This window comes from Miscanthus floridulus, chromosome 18, assembly GCF_019320115.1.
Source record: "Miscanthus floridulus cultivar M001 chromosome 18, ASM1932011v1, whole genome shotgun sequence".
Taxonomy (NCBI): domain Eukaryota; kingdom Viridiplantae; phylum Streptophyta; class Magnoliopsida; order Poales; family Poaceae; genus Miscanthus; species Miscanthus floridulus.
In genome coordinates this window covers 83,613,093-83,619,358 of record NC_089597.1, presented here as the reverse complement: position 1 = coordinate 83,619,358, position 6,266 = coordinate 83,613,093, and the positions used below count along the sequence as shown (strand labels likewise).

The window sequence follows — 6,266 nt, the reverse complement described above, 5'->3', positions numbered from 1 at the left end:
AGAGAGACAAAAACTATCTCTTAATCAAGAGTTAGTCTCATACACATACTCGATGATCATTTGAGACTATTCGTATTATAAGCTATATGTTAAAAGTTAATGTCATAGATAGAGCTAGTAACTGGCTTCTACTGCAGAGGGTGCCCTAATGGGTGTTTAAACGTGCGATGGCATTGTGGTATAGTAGTTACAGTTCCAGCAGCCCACGAAAATATTTCTAGCTTTTCATTATAGTCCTGAAATGAACTTTGTGACTATCAGTACAACTGGAAGGGTATAATTTACAAATGAAACTGTTACAGATACTGTTTGCATGTCTCAACAGAAAATTTGTGTCATTCACTGAAATCATAGAAAACTTTGTAAGATACTCTCTGCATTTTCTTCAAGTGCCCGCTTGCTTTTTATCATGTACTTCAACTTGAAAGTTGGTCCAGTTGCTAAAACAAAGCTATTAGAAATGGTTACTGAACATGATTTGCAGATAAAAAGACAGCAAAATCAATAAGACAACTTCTCACTATTATTTCCCTCAGATCAATCTTTTTAAATACTTAACTCAGAATTCTCTTAAGCATTAATGATTTCCCAATCTGGCAGGCACCATCAGAAGAATCATGTCCTTAACTTAGTTTCTTCTATCTGCTGTCGCAGATTCATAATACTCGAATCATCGCTAGGTTATCCAAGCAATTAGCTTGTCTCTGTAATCGCACTCTACCAAAGCTTGTCTTTGATTAACCTCGACTTTAGACACTGATCCCATAATGAGATCATTGCCATGGTGACAATTCCAATGAAAACCTCTGGGCATGATCTTAATGCACCAACTGATCAACAAACTATGAGACTCAGAAGCTCCAGATGATACTCCACACCTATTACTCAAGCAACAGATCAGAGCTAATACCTCATCTACGTCAAACAAGGCTATGTCAAACATGACAGCTGTTCCTTTTGACTGCTGAGGAAAGCATACACCTGTTTCAAGTTTCCTCTAGATGGCCGTGCATTTACAGCAAATTTGCAGATGAATACCAGCCTCTTCCTCATCTCCAACTTTGTGACATCACTTTTGACAAAATAATTTTCATAGTCAAAGCATCCTTGAAAGAAACAATTAGTTATTACTTATTCATTCATGATGCAACCATACTTGACATACATAAAGTACAGACACAAGAAAGTAGGACCTGAGGGCACAACTACTCATCAACAAACCTAGAACATGCATCATTATGTTTCTTGACATGGCATAACAAAAGTGCATCTGCAGGAACTAATAATCTCAAGCACTAATGCAAATTAGGAAGAGCATCAAATCCTTGTGTAGCAGTTTCGCAAGAGAAGCAACATTATTATGCTTATCGTTATCATCGAATAACAAGGCCAATATTGCCAAGGCCACACAAATACTTATATCTTCTCCTGAAGGGAAGTAAAACAATAAATCAGAGCTCAATTAACCACGGACAAAAATGCAAGAAATCATATGACATTTTTATTTGCTGTGCAAGAAAAATAGATGAAATACTGTTTCTTTTTGGTAGGTGAACCTTGTTAACTTACCATTTTGACAGCACACAAGGATTTTTCTCCCAGCAATCAAATTCCTCTTTGCAAAGTCAACTGCTTTTGGAAGGTTTCTCATCAATGAAAATCGGTCATCCTTTGAGCCCTACCAACATTATCAGCATGAAGTAATGTAAGAAAAACCTTACATAAAGTGAAAACACATAAGGTCACAGAAAGGTGCGCTTACCACAATAGATAGCTCAAGGTAAGAATTTTCTGATGAATTAGAAGGTAGCTTTGACGTGCTGTCACAGTTCAGTATGCAGTCCACACCAACTAAGGCATCTCCAACTAAACAAAAGGGCATACCAAAATAACTACCATAAAGAGAATAAAGAATTAAATATGAACACACTTTTTTTTTAATAAAAGGCAGGAGCTCTGCCACTCAATTAAGAGAAAGAGTTTAGAGTTTATGTACAAAATATGAATGCTCTTTGCCAGCAAAATAGTAGGCTTAATTTCCTCGCAGAACTAAATTAAGTACATAATTCTTATATTGAAGTGACTGCTTGCCACAAAATTACAAAGAATGGCAGATAAAAAAAGTAATCTAGACATATATTTGCAAATTTTCATATGACACAACTGACAACAGAACATGCTATACAGAAAATTGCAAGTGCCCAATTAATCACCATACCTTGGAATGTAGATGATACTGCAAGGTTCAATGTTCCAATCCAAAAGAGTGGAAGACCATTATTAGAACATTGTGCATCCATTGTACTGGTACAAGGATCCAAGTTCATAGTCCACATCTCGCTTGTCTGATCATCATTACATTTGGCACCACCAAGGCTCTTCAGAGACTTAGATGTAATTTGAGGACAATGTTCACCTCTCTGTGAACGATAAACCCTATCTTTTTCAACAATATCTGCAACTAACTGGTTACAATGATCTGGTCCAGCATCAAGAAGGTCATATGAATGCTTCCAGAATAAGGTAGGAGTTAGACCACGTGCCCAACTCTCTTCATCGTCTCCTGCTCCAGGAATACAGTGCCAGCTGAATTCTGAAGACATCCTCTGTGTAGCAACTGCTTCAGATGCAGATGCGGAAATTAGAATAATAGGAGTGAAATCCCATGACTCAAGCTCCGGCACTTCATTTAACTATATGAGTGTCCATTGTGAGATCCATAGAGGACGTAGTGGCTTTTGCAAACCTACTGCAAGAGAATGAATATCTGCACCACATGATTCAAATTGGTCTGTCCATTCATCAATACGCCCCTCTATAGCATTTTTCTCAGTGCCTAGAACCCATACAGGAAGGTGCACTGAGCTATCCCAATTAGATAAATCAGAGTTATTTTCGGCATCTCCATTCAGCAGAGTAGATGACTACAAAGAAAAGTGAAATATTATGAGAACAAGTGGACAAAGAAATCAAGTGATTGTTACTTCAGACAAAAATGATAGGAATATAACGGGGATTATGTTATAGACATTGCATAATCCAAGCATCAATTACTAGAAAAAGTACTATAATTTTTATCTGAGATAATATTATTGGCCTTTATTAACAGTATTGTGAAGCATTGCTGAACTAGTGAACTACTTAATCCTTGCTTCATTTGCTCCTAAAGTTAAGTTTAACCTAAGGATACAGTAAACAAAAAGAGGCTTCTAATGACATGTTCACAGCGCAGAATTATAGCAGGATTTAGAATTAGTAAGGAATGACCAACCAATTGATAATTCACTTCGGCGCTTTTGCGGATAGCACGCGGCCGATGCCTCTCAATAGCTCGGTTCAGGACAGAGCACCAAATGGGTATGGTCTTTGACATGCTATCCGGGAATCGTTTCCCTCTCCTTGTTGAATCAACTATTATGCACCCTCCTCTCTCCCTTGGTCAAAGGAAACAAACAAATAAACTGAGGCTAAATCAAGCTATCACTCAGAAGTTAACGTATTTTGCATTATCCAGGTATATTTGTGCTATTCACTCAAAACAAGGGTGATCTCCAAACACATTGACTCAAATATCCGGATAGTTTACCTAGGATATTTGTGCTTCAGTTCACCCCAAGCTTGTGTTATGAGCATAGAGAAACCAATGAAGCAAAGTTCCTCAGACTTCTTGGACAGGGAACGAAACTACACTCATAAATCCTAAATTCTGGTTCAAGATTCCTGAAATACCAGAACATATGCTAAACCCTGACTCAAGGTTCCTGAAACGCTTTAACAGTAATATAACTTTACAATTTATTATTATTTTTTGAACAATTATTTTGTTTCATGGAAAAAACCATTGTATTATAGTAAAGTTGAAAGCACCCCCAATTCACAATTCAATCCAAGCAAAGACTACCCGGATCAGCCGTCTCTCGCTTTGAGTAACCACACCAATAATTTTTTCCAGTATACGGAGTAGCAAGAGCCACCAAACTGACCAAAAGATGTACGTAGTACAACACATGTGGTACGCCAAGAATAATAAGTAGAGAGAAGCAGCACGCACCGGCGAGGAGGGCGAGGTGGAGGTTGAGGCGGGCAGTGGAGAAGGACCAGTTCCCGGCGTGGCCATCCGTGGACTTGAAGTAGCAGGTGGCGGCGAAGGCACGGGGCAGGGCGTACCAGAGGCCGCAGCGGAGGTTGGCTACCAGCGGCAGCGAGGGCCACAGCGCCGCGACCTCCGCCACGAAGGCCGCGTCCTCCGCCACGCTCCGCAGCGCGTTGTACAGCGTGCTCGCCCGCCGCTTGATGCGCCGTGCCGCCTGGTAGACGCTCAGCGTCGCCGACGGCGCAACGTCGGCCGCAGCCTCCGGCGCCGCCGCGGCCATGGGGAGAGGAGAGAGATGCGAGCTGCGGTTTTGCGAAGTGGGGGCTGGGAGAAGTCCAAGCCCATGAATTGAATCATCTAGATGGGCCGGATTCTAGTTCAATTCAAACTTGTGTCCCACCAACGTGAATCCTCCGGGATTTCGGCCCACGCAAACCAGCCTGGCAAAAAGGACTGAAATATTACTACTCCATTGTTTTTGTTTCAGAATTACTTCAGAGGTTCTTCTAACCTGCGAATCACTGATGATCTCCTCCACTGTGAAATCACTAAATTTCAGGTGTCATCCATCACCAGTCACCATCAGAGGTGCCAATTTCTACCGGAGTTAACTGTTTTAAGCAGAAAGCAATCAAGAGCCTCAACGTCATGTGAAATGATAGCGTTTCCACTTTCTGAGGTTGCTGGGAAGTCTTGATCCACATCCAACGCCATCTCTGTACTCCCTCCCAAAATATGTGTCGGTTTCCCGAGAAACAACTTTGACAAAATATATATTAAAATATATTAATATATATTAATATTTATGGTACATAATTGATATCATTAGAAAGATATTTGAATCTAGTTTTTTAATAATTTTATTTAGAGATACAAATGTTGCACATATTTTCTACAAATCGAGTCAAACTTGTGGCACGAAAACCAAAAGCGAGAGATAATTTGGGATAGAGGGAGTATGTTACAGCAAAAATGATAGCGTTTTCCACTTTTATGTGGTTCTGCCAATTTGATTTCTCACCAAGTCCTGTCACACATCCAACCGAATTCATGGACACTGCCGAAAATGACAAATAGGAGGGGAGTTGTTGTAAAGTTCTAAGAGCATCTCTAGGAGTGTCTCATATCCCTTCTTCTTTCATGTTTTTTAGAAAAAAAGAGAAAAACTCATCTTTAAGAGTACCCATATTCCTTCTCCAACTTTTGGCATTTGGCAAATAGGCCGCCTCCGCGTGTTGTGCGCATCGGTCTTTCCCGTGCACGGCACGCCCCATGGACAAAAGACGAACTACCGCATGCCATGGCGGTGGGCAATCATCGGCAACGCCTCGTCCCTCCGGTATCTGCCTGTGCGCATGGCCGGCGGCGGGGCGCAGGGGTGTTTGGCAGCCGCCTGCTGGGGCATGGGCGCATGGCCGCCGCTTGCTGGCGCATGGCCGAGCAGAGTAGATTTGCATTATCAAATTAGATTAGATTTGATCCCGTGTATATGTGTATTAAAGTAATGCTCTTGGCCGGCTGCTCTACTGCTTGCAAGGGATTGTTTGTATGCCACTGGTCGCTCGCGATCGGCGCAATGCGTGCAGCCATGGTGTGCTGGGTCTGCTTAGCCTACATGCGCGGTGTGTGCGACTGGTTGCCATTGTTGCCGGCAGTGATGATGACCGGGAGCACGACGAGCACCCCATGGGTGGGGCTGCTGGTGCTCTTGGCGGTCGTGGCGCTGGTGGCGGGGTGGTTCCTGAACGCCGTCCGGCCGCCTCTTGGCGGTCGTGACCGCGCCCAGGGTGCGACTCTGGGACGGGCGGTACCTGGCGTACGCCGAGTCCGGGGTCAAAAGGGACCTCGCGCGCTTCAAGGTCGTCTACTCGCACGGCTTCTCCGGCGGCCGCATCAACTCGCGCTTCCCATGTTGGTGATGGCGGCCTCGCCCGTCTGCGCTGCACGTCTCTCTCCGTCTTCTTTCTTCCACATTCATGCATGTATGCGTGTGCTTCAGGCCGTGGCAACCACTACCACAAGTCCGATAGCGCACTGGCACCGGAACAAGTTGGTGGCCAACACCAACTCCACCTCCAACCCCGTGCGGGCGGGCTGTCTCCCATCTAGTTGCCGGAGCTGAAAGACGAAGCTGACAAGTGGGGCCCACCTGGGAGTGACAGGTGCTGCGGGA

The 6,266-nt window shown here is 43.4% G+C and overlaps 1 pseudogene; it reads right to left on the bottom strand.

The window, feature by feature from the left end:
* Positions 1 to 251: 251 nt before the first annotated feature.
* Positions 252 to 4,395, bottom strand: LOC136521729 (tRNA A64-2'-O-ribosylphosphate transferase-like; annotated as a pseudogene).
* Positions 4,396 to 6,266: the final 1,871 nt, after the last annotated feature.